The sequence below is a fragment of the Eleutherodactylus coqui genome, chromosome 3, assembly GCF_035609145.1.
Source record: "Eleutherodactylus coqui strain aEleCoq1 chromosome 3, aEleCoq1.hap1, whole genome shotgun sequence".
NCBI classification, from domain to species: domain Eukaryota; kingdom Metazoa; phylum Chordata; class Amphibia; order Anura; family Eleutherodactylidae; genus Eleutherodactylus; species Eleutherodactylus coqui.
The window spans coordinates 53,331,315-53,345,503 of record NC_089839.1 but is presented as its reverse complement, the minus strand read 5'-3'; the positions used below and the strand labels follow the sequence as shown (position 1 = coordinate 53,345,503).

General features: G+C 43.1%; 1 protein-coding gene across 4 annotated transcripts in view; it reads right to left on the bottom strand.

Annotated features, from left to right (window-relative positions):
- Positions 1–14,189, bottom strand: part of HHAT (hedgehog acyltransferase) — a 364,684-nt gene that overhangs the window by 239,631 nt on the left and 110,864 nt on the right. The gene's annotated exons all lie outside the window — the stretch shown is intronic.

Genomic DNA, 14,189 nt, shown 5'->3' with positions numbered 1-14,189 from the left:
AGGGCCACAATGGGTATATTTCTGAGAAACAGGGGTATCCATTTTGGGGTGTAAATCCTCATTTTCATGTAAACTATAGGAAAAAAATATGTCTTTAAAATGATAGAATTGCAAAAATATGAAATTTTACTTTTTCTCCTCTAAATTGAATTAATTCTTGAAAAAAAACTGTGGGGTCATAACACCCCTCAGTGAATACACTAAGGGGTGTAGTTTTTAAAATGGGGTCATTTGTGGGGGTATCTATTATTCTGACACTCATGAGCCTTTCCAATCTTGGCTTGGTGTAGGAAAACAAAGTGTTTCTCAAAATGCTAAAAAGTAATGTTAAATTTGTACGTCTCCTAAATGGTTAAAAAAAACGAACGTTTTTCCAATGTGCCACCAAAATAAAGTAAACGGGTGGAAATATAAATCTTAGCAAAAATTTCTATATTATGTTTGCACATATTTAAGATATTGCAGTTGGAAATGTAAAAAAAAAATGACGATTTTTTCAAAATTTTCCCAATTTTGGCGCTTTTAATAAATAAACACAAATTCTATTGGTCTATTTTTTCTGCCTAAATGAAGTACAACATGTGGCGAAAAAACAATGTCAGAATCGCTTGGATATGCAAAACCTTTCTGGTGTTTTCCATGTTAAAGTGACACATGTCAGATTTGCAAAATTTGGCCTGGTCATTAAGACGCAAACAGGCTTGGTCACTAAGGGGTTAATTTCATCAATTAAAGGGTTATCATAATGCTCAGTTTGCCCCGGAGGCTTATATATGACACTGATCACAGTTCTCTCTTTAGTTTGCAAGCAAACTCAGACAGTTTCTAGCTGTTTGTGTGTATTTTGAATACCTGTTGATTTAAGATTATTGTTGACATAAATAGCAACTCCACTACCCTTTCTTTCTACTCATTTTTCTGTACAGTGTGTACCCAGGCATGGCTATTTCCCTATTATTACAATCTTAAAATCATGACTCTGTAATATCAACCAGGTTTAAATTATCCCTGTATATAGCCATTCGCTCAGAGAGCTTGTTTTCTAAGTCAAGAGCATCAGTACTCATCGTATGGAAAAAAAACATTATTTTTTTATTCTTAGCAATTACCTTAATTACATGGCCAAATGAATGGCCATTTTTTTTAAAGTTACTAATATAGCATTTCAACCCAACTGGCTGGGGTCAGAATTCAACCTCATAAATTAAATTTCTGCCCTTTCATCTAGTTTAAATGTCTGTCAAAAAATTACTGAATTCCTCACCTAGCACTTCTCTACCTTTGTTTGAAGGATGCAATTCATCCCTTTTGACCAACTTTATCTTAGACCATCTACGAATACTATGACTTACAAATCCAAAACCTTCAGTTTTACATCACTGTAGCCACGCATTAAACTCTGATATGCCTTTTTCATCGGATTACAAACCAGCAGAACCTTTGAAAATGACACTGAACCTGCTATCTTACAAAGCTCTCTGCTAACATTTTGGAATTCTTTTTGAACAGAAACTAAATTATTTTTAGACAAATCATTGGTTCCAAGATGCACCACAAGATCAACTTCACTATCTCTACTAGAAGCTTTGACAATATTCACAATATGTCTCTTATCTCTAGTGACTGTGGCAACTGGAAGACACTAAAGCACCATTTACATGGGACGAATGTCGAGCAAACGATACCCGACACTTGTCCCTGCATTTACTATTGCACAGGAGCAAGTATCGTTGGCTCGAAGCAGGGAGGCTGGAGGACATTTCTCACCTCGCTCTCCCCAGTCTCTTTCCATTAACTTAACACAACGGCCGTTCAGTACTGAACGGCTGCTGTTTACACTGAATGATCATTGTTTATGCAGCCTAAATGATGAAAGATGAGCTGAAGGATGATCGTTCAGTGTAAACAGCAGCCGTTCAGTACTGAACAGCCGCTGTGTTAAGTGAATGCAGAGGGGCGGGGAAGAGCAAGGAGTGAAATCTCCTCCTGCCATGCCGCCCCCCTACTGGCCGCTCTGTCAGAGAACCAGCGACATTCGTTCCTGTGAAGCAGCACAGGAGCAAGTACACACGGGGACGAGTGTTGGCCATCATTTGCCCAACATTCATCCTGTGTAAATGGGCCTTTAGATCCTTCAACACATCCAAATTGTGTCATATATCAATAGTTGAATCACCTAATAGTTGAATCACCAACAAAAACAGGTTTTCTTTTCTTGGTTATTCTAAGAACTGCATTGGGTTGGTAATTATTAACACTTGATACCTCATGCAAACTTACTTCACCTTTTTTAGTTACATTATCCCTATACTTTAGGTGCCATATTTCTATCAGCAACTACATCCCCATCAACTTCTGAAAGAATGCCCTAGTAATTATATGCGGATAGTCCAAAATTAGCATGTTCATGTTCCACAACTCGCAATCTCCTAGAACCAACAGTTATCCACCGAGCCCTTTTCCTCTGAGGTCTGTGAAGGAGAAATGACTGATTACAGGGCTGCTTCATGGCACCCACTGTCTGGGATAGCCTTTTAATCCTCAGACTGAAGAGAAAAGACTGAAGTTTGCAGCCTAGAAAGATCACCAAATAAACCAGACAACCACATAGATATTGGATAGCAGACCAAATTCCAAAGGGTACGATGGAAGACAGCAGCCAAATATTGTTCTGTACCAGCCAAGACATCTTTATCAGTAAAAACTGTGTTCTCTGTAAGTACTCACCAAAGAAAACTCCTGCTGTTTTTGAAACGACACTTTTGTTTCGCTGCACTTATGTCGCACCCACAAGAAGTAAACTCACAGAGAGTTTAACTTCAATCACCACATCTCTACTGACACTGCATATAAACTCAGTCAAAATCTTTAAAAGGTAATGAAATATGTTTGACCCCTAGTAAACGTTAAAAGACTCCATTGATTCTTCTAGACAGGCTTTAGTGTCTGCCCCCAAAATTCAATCAACCTCTATAAACTGTATAACCTCCCACCCAGTCTGTAGTAAGTAGTAAAACAGCATCTTACAGTATCTGTCATGGCGTAAGACCGCCACTTCCCTGGCTCCTCTGTAACTGGAGCTGCTGTTGGGCCTCATCATCCTCCATGCTCTGCACATCAAGCAAAGCCTACCTCTGGGCCACTCCACTTTGCCCATAGGATGTACATCCCTCTCTTAAAGGGCCAGTGCATGTGTCTTAAACAAGTCTCCAATCCACCACCTTTCACTTTCTACTATATTAAGCATCCTCCCTAATGAAGGATGGCTAAGCAATTGGTCTAATACAGACATTGTGACAAAGCCCCCATTTGTGTTTATTCCGTTTCAGGCTCCTGCTTGACTCCTGCCAATTCTGACCTCTGTACTCCTCGACATCAGCTCCGTTTACTGTACTTTATTATTGCCTTCTGCCTGCCTTGACCTTTAGCTTGGACCTCCTTATTGTGCCTGCAGCAAACCATGACCATAGCAAGTCTTTTGAAAGCACACCATCAGATACCATGCCTTAGCCCAGTGCAGCTTAAGCAGCCACACAACCAAGACTATCTGCGCAAGTTACGGCTTGGAGACTCCAAAGCAAAGACCGTATTCTGTTCATAGGGCTCAACGGTGAAAACAGGGATTGCCCAGGTATTACCGCCTCAGGTCTGTGGCAAGGCAGATCCATATTTGCCGGTCTAACAGTATCTCAGACCACCAGGTAATGTTATTACCAAGGATGGGCCACCATGGTTGATGAAGGATCTGAAACTGAAATTCCTTGATTTTATATTATACATAAAATGCATTCAAACATCAAACAGTTATATACTTTGAGATCCTAATATGTTGCAGAAACAGGTTTATGTATTCCCAATTGAGAAGCATCCTATAAAAAGCTAATTTAATAGAAGAGAATAGCATCACAAGGCGGACATCCATAACTTAAAATAGACAGACTGAGAGTAACAATCTCAGCCATTTAAGTTCCAAGATGCTGCGGTTAGTAGTGACCGCAGCCTCTAAGGTGTTTGTCAGAAGGAAAACGTTCTCTCTGTCCCCTATCAGTGCCATCCTGCAACACACTCATGGGGTGCTGATGGGTTGCCTTGGCAGTTGAAGTATTGATAAAGGTCTTAGGTCTGTCATGTATGTGAGTCTATTATACCTTGAAAGAAGTCCCATAGTGGGACTTTTAAAAGCTTCATCTGAATTTTCTTGCAGGCTTGAGTCAAAAAACTTTAAAGGGAACCCATCATCAAGTTTTTACAATGCAAACTCTTAACAGTACTGCTAATGAGATTTCCTTATCACTATTTGGTTTTGTAATATGTGCCCTGGTACCTTTACAATCCACTTCTGGAGTTCTCCCATGTTGGTGAAAAGAATGAGAATTTGCAAATCTTCAACTCATTTTAACTGCTTAAGGACCACTTGCAATAAATATATGGCCCTGGGCTTTAATACTGGCCAATAGCAGAAGGACGGCACAGAATTAAAGCCTCTGCTCCTGCAATCCAGCAGGAACAGGTCGGGTCCTCAGCTGCCAGACACAGGAAAATCTGCTTTTAACAGCTACTGCCTTCTCGTTTCCAAGAAGCTATGTACTAAAAATCGACAGTGGAAGTATTACTTCCACTCTGCGACCCAACAATCACGTGACTCGGGTGTGCCCTCTGTCAAAGAAGTGCTGAAAGGTCCTGGCAGACCGTGATCAGCTCTGTTAGGGACTACTGTCCCTACAGGGGGATGTTTTCTCCTGTAACTGGGGCCCCTATTGATGCTGCACCTATGGATGTCCAAGCTACAGTTAAAAAGAATGCAATAAAAAAAAAAAATAATAATATGAATGTCCCCTGGAGGTCTTATAAGATGTCACAGGGGACATCGATGGTAAAAAAATAGTTACAAAAATAAGTTTAAAAAAATGTACAATAAAATAAAAATCTATACATAAAAAAGAAAATGAGCCACCGCTGACGCCAACCAAAACCATCACCATGTGTGCCCTGTAATCCAAAACGATACAAATTATATATCAAAACATACAAAACAAAATGAGGAACCCAATCCCATACTTAATTTTAGTGTAAATATACTAATTTTAAAGATAGACAACTATAAACAAAAAATAAATACATTTAGCTTTACAATAAAAAATAAATTGTAAAAAAAAGTCAGTCAAATAAGATATAAAAAATAGCCCTGCACATCACAGAAACAAAAACGTAGCAAAAATAATTTTAGTAGCTGAAGAACAAAACCCTGTCCTTAAGGGGTTAATACAGCGCGGGAAAATGTCAAAAGCAGATTGTAAAAGGTACTGTGGCAAATATTGCAAAAGTAAATAGCAATAGGGAAACCTTATTAGCCGCCCTGTAAAAGGTTTGTTGTAGATTGCATTGTAAAATCTTGATGACAGGTTCCCTTTAAGGACTACTCCAAAGGCTCTTTTACAAGCAACGATTATCACTCAACATTCGTTCAAACGGCCGAAAGTGAGCAATAATCATTACATGTAAACACGGGCAGTTGTGCACTATTCGTTCACTTGTTGTTCAGCGCTGGTTTTTAGCCGGCATAGTCACCAGGCCATTCAAAATTTGCTCAATTTTAATGGAAATCGTTCAGTATTTTGGCTTGACAACTAAACAATGTTTACTCTGGCTAGAGAAGGCAATGGAATCCTGCTGGCCAGATAATCCCTGGCATAAACATACACCCACCTGAACAAACAACTAGTTCTCCTTCTGCAAAGTTTACTTTAGCTAATGAGGGAAATAGAGCCATTATCTGTACGTGTAATTTTATGCATAGTACTAATCTTACATGAAGAAGACTGCACAGCTAGGGTGGATTCAGACGAGCGTGTTTCTGTGCGTACAATTGTGCGCACAAAACCACGCGTCTATTAATATCATTGCTTCCCTATAGTATATTCACATGTCCGTGTTTTACAGGCGTGCAAACGCACGTACCTGCAAAACATAGGATATGCGTGCACCATAGGTCCGTGGTGCGTGTTAATGTTCCCAAGCGGGGAGTCCCCATTTCACTGAACACTGTGACAGCACTGTCACAGAGTTCAGTGCTAAAGGGACTCCCCGAGGGGAGTAAAGAATTGCCTGCCACAGCTGTGGCAGAGGATTTCTTCATCCCCTCGGAGAGTAAAGAATCCCTTGCCACAGCTGTCAAAGCTGTGGCAGAGGATCGCGATCTTAACCCATTGCTTTCAACGGGACTGGCGCTTCTGCAGTTCCATTGAAAGAAATAGGCTGCTGGCAAGCCCTGCAGGGATTTTCTATAGAATGTGTTAAAAATAAAAAAATATATATACTCACCTCTCCTCAGCTGCCGTGGCTCAGACACGTCCAGCCTGTCTTCTCCCTGCACTGCTCTAAAGCTCTTTCAGCAAGCAGGGATTTAAAAACCCCGCCTGCTGAAAAGGCTGTATGTGATTGGCTGACTGCTTAGTCAATCACAGGCAGTTCTCAGCCATTTATTACATAATAACAGCTGAGTGCTGCCTGTGATTGGTCACAGCACTCAGCCAATCACAGGCAGCGCTTGGCTATTCACAGAATTCAATGCATGGCCAGGTGCTTGGATGGCCACGTGTTTGTGCACGTACGTGGGTGCGCGGTTTTGTGTGCCCTTATGTATGCATCAGCATGTGTGAAGGCACCCTTAAACTGGAAAAATCTAATTGATAATGCAGACTAGAAAGTAATACTATGATCTTATTTCCTCAAGGCTGCTTCTCCCCTTTTCTGATTAGAGCCTAGTCTTAAATGAATTAAGGTTGAGACAAATTTCTTGCAGTGGGGTAGCTAATAAGGGTTCAGAGGTAGCAGTTGCACGGACTCCCCGTAACTGAGGAGGTCTAAATATTCCTCGGCTACATTTCAAGAAACCAGCATCATAAATGGCAAATGGTAGCTGAAGGTCCTGTAACAGATTTTGCATTGAAGTCCGCGATCTTTAAACGACACCTCTGACTAGTTACTCTTGATGAACATGCATGATGTTTGTATATATGTACAGTTAGGGCCAGAAATATTTGGACAGTAACACAATTTTCGCGAGTTGGGCTCTGCATGCCACTGCATTGGATTTGAAATGAAACCTCTACAACAGAATTCAAGTGCAGATTGTAACATTTAATTTAAAGGGTTGAGCAAAAATATTTGATAGAAAATGTAGGAATTGTACACATTTCTTTACAAACACTCCACATTTAAGGAGCTCAAAAGTAATTGGACAAATAAACATAACCCAAACAAAATATTTTTTTTTTCAATATTTTGTGCGAATCCTTTGGAGGCAATCACTGCCTTAAGTCTGGAACCCATGGACATCACCAAACGCTGGGTTTCCTCCTTCTTAATGCTTTGCCAGGCCTTTACAGCCGCAGCCTTCAGGTCTTGCTTGTTTGTGGGTCTTTCCGTCTGAAGTCTGGATTTGAGCAAGTGAAATGCATGCTCAATTGGGTTAAGATCTGGTGATTGACTTGGCCATTGCAGAATGTTCCACTTTTTTGCACTCATGAACTCCTGGGTAGCTTTGGCTGTATGCTTGGGGTCATTGTCCATCTGTACTGTGAAGCGCCGTCCGATCAACTTTGCAGCATTTAGCTGAATCTGGGCTGAAAGTATATCCCGGTACACTTCAGAATTCATCCGGCTACTCTTGTCTGCTGTTATGTCATCAATAAACACAAGTGACCCAGTGCCATTGAAAGCCATGCATGCCCATGCCATCACGTTGCCTCCACCATGTTTTACAGAGGATGTGGTGTGCCTTGGATCATGTGCCGTTCCCTTTCTTCTCCAAACTTTTTTCTTCCCATCATTCTGGTACAGGTTGATCTTTGTCTCATCTGTCCATAGAATACTTTTCCAGAACTGGGCTGGCTTCTTGAGGTGGTGTTCGGCAAATTTAACTCTGGCCTGTCTATTTTTGGAATTGATGAATGGTTTGCATCTAGATGTGAACCCTTTGTATTTACTTTCATGGAGTCTTCTCTTTACTGTTGACTTAGAGACAGATACACCTACTTCCCTGAGAGTGTTCTGGACTTCAGTTGATGTTGTGAACGGGTTCTTCTTCACCAAAGAAAGTATGCGGCGATCATCCACCACCGTTGTCTTCCGTGGACGCCCAGGCCTTTTTGAGTTCCCAAGCTCACCAGTGAATTCCTTTTTTCTCAGAATGTACCCGACTGTTGATTTTGCTACTCCAAGCATGTCTGCTATCTCTCAGATGGATTTTTCCTTTTTTTTCAGCCTCAGGATGTTCTGCTTCACCTCAATTGAGAGTTCCTTTGACCGCATGTTGTCTGGTCACAGCAACAGCTTCCAAATGCAAACCCACACACCTGGAATCAACCCCAGACCTTTTAACTACTTAATTGATTACAGGTTAACGAGGGAGACGCCTTCTGAGTTAATTGCAGCCCTTAGATTCCATTGTCCAATTACTTTTGGTCCCTTGAAAAAGAGGAGGCTATGCATTACAGAGCTATGATTCCTAAACCCTTTCTCCGATTTGGATGTGGAAACTCTCATATTGCAGCTTGGAGTGTGCACTTTCAGCCCATATTATATATAAAATTGTATTTCTGAACATGTTTTTGTAAACAGCTAAAATAACAAAACTTGTGTCACTGTCCAAATATTTCTGGCCCTAACTGTATATATTTTTGATATCCACAAGGTTAACTTGGTCTAGTAGGCTCTTTGCACTATCCAAGATGCTGCATTACAGGAAAGAGCTCTATAGGGGGCATCCTCAAACTTGGAAAGGGTGCCATATCTGCCACCTAAAACTGTTTCACAGGAAGTCAGAGTCAAAAGGGAAAGCAAATGGACATTTGCTGTTCAAGTCCTGCATCCCTCACGCATATTAACATCTTCGTCAGCACTTGTGAATCAGCCAACCCAAACAACCAATCAGGTTGAATCAGCCAACCCAAACAACCAATCAGGTTGAATCAGCCAACCCAAACAACCAATCAGGTTGCTGGAATTGCAGGAATAGGGCAGAAGTGCTGATAAGGATGTTAATATGCATCCTCCACCCTCAACTGGGGGAGGAATTGCAGGAAGATTGACTGTTCATCGCATTTTTCTCTTATAACCTCACTGTGGGATCCTAACCCAGGAATTTGCTTAATGAATAGTGATGAGCGAGCATACTCGCTAAGGGCAATTGCTCGAGCGGGCATTGCCCTTAGCGAGTACCTGCCCGCTCGAGAGAAAAGGTTCAGCTTCCGGCGGCGGGGGAGAGCAGGGTGGAACGGAGGGGAGATCTCTACCCCCCCCCCCTACTCCACCCCCGCTTCCTGCCACAACTCACCTGTCACCCGCGCCGGCAGCCGAACCTTTTCTCTCAAGCGGGCAGGTACTCGCTAAGGACAATGCTCGCTCGAGCAATTGCCCTTAGCGAGTATGCTCGCTCATCTCTATTAATGAACTAATGGGCAGTTCGGCAAACTGAGCCAGGAACGGGGAACTTTACAAATTAAGTGGGACCATAGACATGTGCCACACTAGATGGGGCAGCCTGCAGCTGGAATGTGCACAGTTTTGTCCTCCGCCCGCAGGAATAAAGACTTTAGAATGCCTAGAAGTTCTGGTTTCTGTATGTTTTTCCATTTTATTTTCATAATTGCTTTGCATTTATTGTATGTCCTTTTAGTTTATTCTAGTTTTATCCATTTTATTTGTGGGTACTGCATTTTGTATTAAAGTCTAAAACCTATTTATGTGAGTCCTTGTGAATCTGACTCGAAACCTTCGGTGAAGTTAACCCTATGATTGCTGCAGAGCAATGTGCATGTGTGCACATAGGTCCCCTGGCTTCCTCCAGGGGTGGTGACTGTGAAAGCTTGGGGTGCATGGATTGTGCTGGGGTGTGATCTATGCTAAATAGGGAGCCTAAGTGGAAGGCGTGTTCAAAACGGAGTGTCGATTGTACCAGAATCACATGTATTGCGTATGTGGCATTGGTGTTTCTGCAAAGACTAACGAGTGCTTCCTTATATGGAGTTGTTATACATCATGTTCCTATAAACCAGTCTGTCTCAGGTTATTCACCAGGCCCAATTGTCTTTTTTTCACTGGGGTCAAAGAAGGGGAAAAGTGTTTTCAAAGCACCCTTCCTTTTTAAATCACTGTACAAGGGGATCTAGTATGTAACCGTGGGATATTTTGCCTTAAATTGGTTGATAGAAAACCTTAACCCTTTAACGACACAGGACATACAGTTATGCCCTGGAGGTTAAGGGTTTGTATGGAGGGGGGTCCGCGGGTCAATCCCGCTCTATACAACACGGGTGCCGGATGTTTCTTACAGCCAACACCCACCGCAACAGCTCCCATAAGCCGCATTGCTCATTGAAGCTGTTAACCCTTTAAATATCACTGTCAATTCTGATAGCGGCATTTAAATGCCCCAATCGATGTTTGGCGGTCCCGCACTGCACCTTACGATGAGATTGCGGGTTGTTATTCAGTTGCCATGGCAGCCTTCTGAAAGAACTAGCGATGCTTTGCATTATTTACAGCGCATGGTGAACGTCGTCAGAAAAAAAAATGCCAGAACTGCGCTTTTTTGGTCACCACATCACTAAGAAAAAATGTAATTAAAAGTGGGATGTACTCCGAAATGGTACCAATACAAACTACAGGATGTGCCACAAAAAATGAGCCCTCGCACAGCTATGTCGAGAGAAAACTAAAAAAGTTATGGCTGTCAGAAGATGGCGGGAGAAAATAATTTAAAAAAATGAAATATCTTTGAAAAAACTAAAAGTAGTACATAAAAAAAAAAAAAAACATATATAAGTTTGGCATCATAGTAATAGTACCGATCCATAGAATAAAGTTAGCACTCATTTTTGTTGCAGTGTGTGCGCCGTAGAAACAAGATGCACTTAAAGATGGCAAAATTTTGTCTTTTCTCCTTTTACTCCACTTAGAATTTTTTTAAAGTTTTTCAGTACATTATATGGTGCATTATATAGCACCATTGACAAAATAGAACTCGTCCCACAAAAAACAAGCCCAAAGACATCTACGTTGATGGATACATAAAAGAGTTAGGATTTTTTAAAAGGGGAGAGGAAAAAACGAAAATGTATTAAAAAAGGGCTGCGTCCTTATGGCGTTAAGGGGGTTTTCCCACAGCTTTAAATTGCTCCACAACCACTCCTGACCAGGACATGTGACAGCTGTAGCCAATCACTTACTATAGCAGAAGTCTCAGGTCCTGGTAAGCAGCAGCCAGAAAGGACAGAGTGGTTGTGAACCAATTTTAAGTACCGGGAAAACCCCTATAAAGAAGTTGTTCAAAAACTTGATAAAGTTATGGTTAAATGTGAGAAAACAATAAAAAGCACTACTTACCACCCAAAAATTCCAGGCCACTCCAGACATGCTGCCCCGGTCCCCCACTGGTTGTTATTTACATGGCTGAAGGCATGATTTGCCTATATACTCATGCAGAGGCAAAACTAGAAACTCTCTGGCCCCGATGCAAAATCTGTAACACGGCCCCCAAACTACCATGCGTAGTTAATAATACTGGTGTCTTCTTATGTGATAGAGGGGCCTTTGAGCCCCCTCAGGCTTTAGGGCCCGGTAGCGACGGCTACCCCTGCACCCCCTATAGCTATGCCCTTGTACTCACGTGACTGTTGCAGCCAATCACTGCCCTCAATAGTCTCAGGCTGTATACAGCTGTGGCCAGTGATCACACACTAGTGGGGAGGACCGGAATGGCAGCACTGGAGCGATCTGGCATTTAACAGGTTTAGCCAAGTTGGAACAACCCTGACAAGCCCTTTTTAATGCTGTGATTCATATTTGTTCAATATCTTAGGGCTGCTCAAAGAAATAGATACAAAATACTCCAATATATCAGATGAAGAATCCAGAATTCCATCTTTCTCACATACGTACCTTATATCAATTACATTCCCAATTGACACCTTTCATAAAGAGCGCATAATGTATACCCACCGTGTGGAGGAGAGGAAGGAGATGGAAAGATCTTCTCCCTGAATATACAAGCTGCCTTGTAAAATATTTAACATTTGCATAGCTTTGAACATTTATCAGGCATGTGTATATTATTAAAATGCTTGTCAAAGCTCCGCACAGCATCAATTTTAAATTAAACCCACGTATGAAATGTAGTCTACCATAAGCGGCGAGAAAGATACCGGCGTCCAAAAGTGTATTTTTCTTTGTTGTGATTACTAGAGTTTTATCATCCTAAAATGCAGCAGTGTGTGGAAAGTTAGAACAAAATGTAAGTAAGTACCTTAAAGGGGTTGTCCCGAGGCAGCAAGTGGGTCTGTACACTTCTGCATGGCCATAATAATGCACTTTGTAATGTACATTGTGCATTAATTATGAGCCATGCAGAAGTTATAAAAAGTTTTATACTTACCTGTTCCGTTGCTGGCGTCCTCGTCTCCATGGTGCCGACTAATTTTCGCCCTCCGATGGCCAAATTAGCCGCGCTTGCGCAGTCCGGGTCTTCTGCAGTCTTCTATGGGGCTCCGTGTAGCTCCGTGTAGCTCCGCCCCGTCACGTGCCGATTCCAGCCAATCAGGAGGCTGGAATCGGCAATGGACCGCACAGAAGAGCTGCGGTCCACGGAGGAAGAGGCCATCTTCAGCGGTGAGTAGAGAAGTCACCGGAGCGCGGGGATTCAGGTAAGCGCTCCGGTGAGCTTTCTTTACCTCCCTGCATCGGGGTTGTCTCGCGCCGAACGGGGGGGGGGGTTGAAAAAAAAAAAAACCCGTTTCGGCGCGGGACAACCCCTTTAAAGTAAAAGTGAACCTTTCAACATGACGCTTTTATAAACTACCCCAGATATATTTTAAAGGGGTTTTCCAGGGAAATACTATTGATGACCTATCATCAGGAAGCGGCATTAATAATTGATCAGCCAGGGATCGCCGCAAATACACAGAGATCGGAGCGGAAGCCTCTGCACTGACCTCGGTGTAGTGGCTGGCACTTGTAACTGCAGGTACAGCTCTCATTCAAATCAATGGGAGCCATGCCTGCAATTACAAGCGCCGGCCACTACACAGAGGTCGTCGCTACACAGAGACTTGTGTATAGTACCTCGGGTCCCCAGGAACGGTTAGGGCCCAGTATAACTTTTACTTGAATAATAAACTTTTACAACAGGTAATGCAGGTACAATTCACTGTAACACGTTAGCAGGCTATAGCTCAGAGGTAGGGAGGATACACAGGATGAATATGGCCCTACAGTCCATGTTATCTGTATGACACAGATCCTGGATAGGGAGCACTCCAGAGGAGGAAGGGGGTAGGGGTCACTCCGCAGACTCTCTGGCAGACAATTATTAATAGGAAGGCTTAGTCAATAAACACCCTGCACAGCAGGCGCGTGGGTGTAACTCAGTAGAGTACCTCTGTGCAGTGATCCTAACTAAGGACAGTCGCACAGGAAAAGTCTGTAGAGTGAACTGGTACCTGTTTAGAACTTTTGGTAGGACTCTCTCTCGATGTGACTCACTCCATTACATCCTGTCAGAACCTGCAACTCTCGGGGCCGCCGTGCCCACACCACCGGTCCTGCCACCCGGGTTACAGGAGTGCGGCACAGGGGAGCCCCGGTTCTTGTGATCTCCCCGGGCCGCTGTAAGACTGGTCGCCGCCGGGTTGCTAGGGAGGCAGCTGGTGCTTCTAGTCACTTGACTACCAGGCTGGCTTCCCTAGTAACTGTCTGTGCAGCAAGACTGGGGGCGTGCCCCCAGCACCTCCCTGATTAGCCCTGCTGCTGTCAGGCTCCCCGCCCCAATCAGCTTCTGGGGCGGGAGCACTGACAGCATTTAAATATGTGTGTTTTCCTTTCAGCCCTTGCCAGTGTTAGTTTGGTTCTCCAGCTGCACCCGCGTTTATCCTGACTACTCTTTGTGACCCCGGCTTTCCTGACACCTGCTTTTGGACTTGACTACGTTTTTGCCTGACCCCTCCGTACTGCGTACCCTCTTGTTGCCAACCCGGATTGTCTGACCATTCTACCGTTGTTTTGTCTCAGTGTCTGTTTGTCTTCCCGTGTCCCGCTTCCCTAGTGAGGGTAGGGACCGCCGCCCAGTTGTCGCCCTGGGGGTTAGCCCAGGGGGGCAAGTAGGCAGGGACAGGGGTTGCGGGATATCTCAG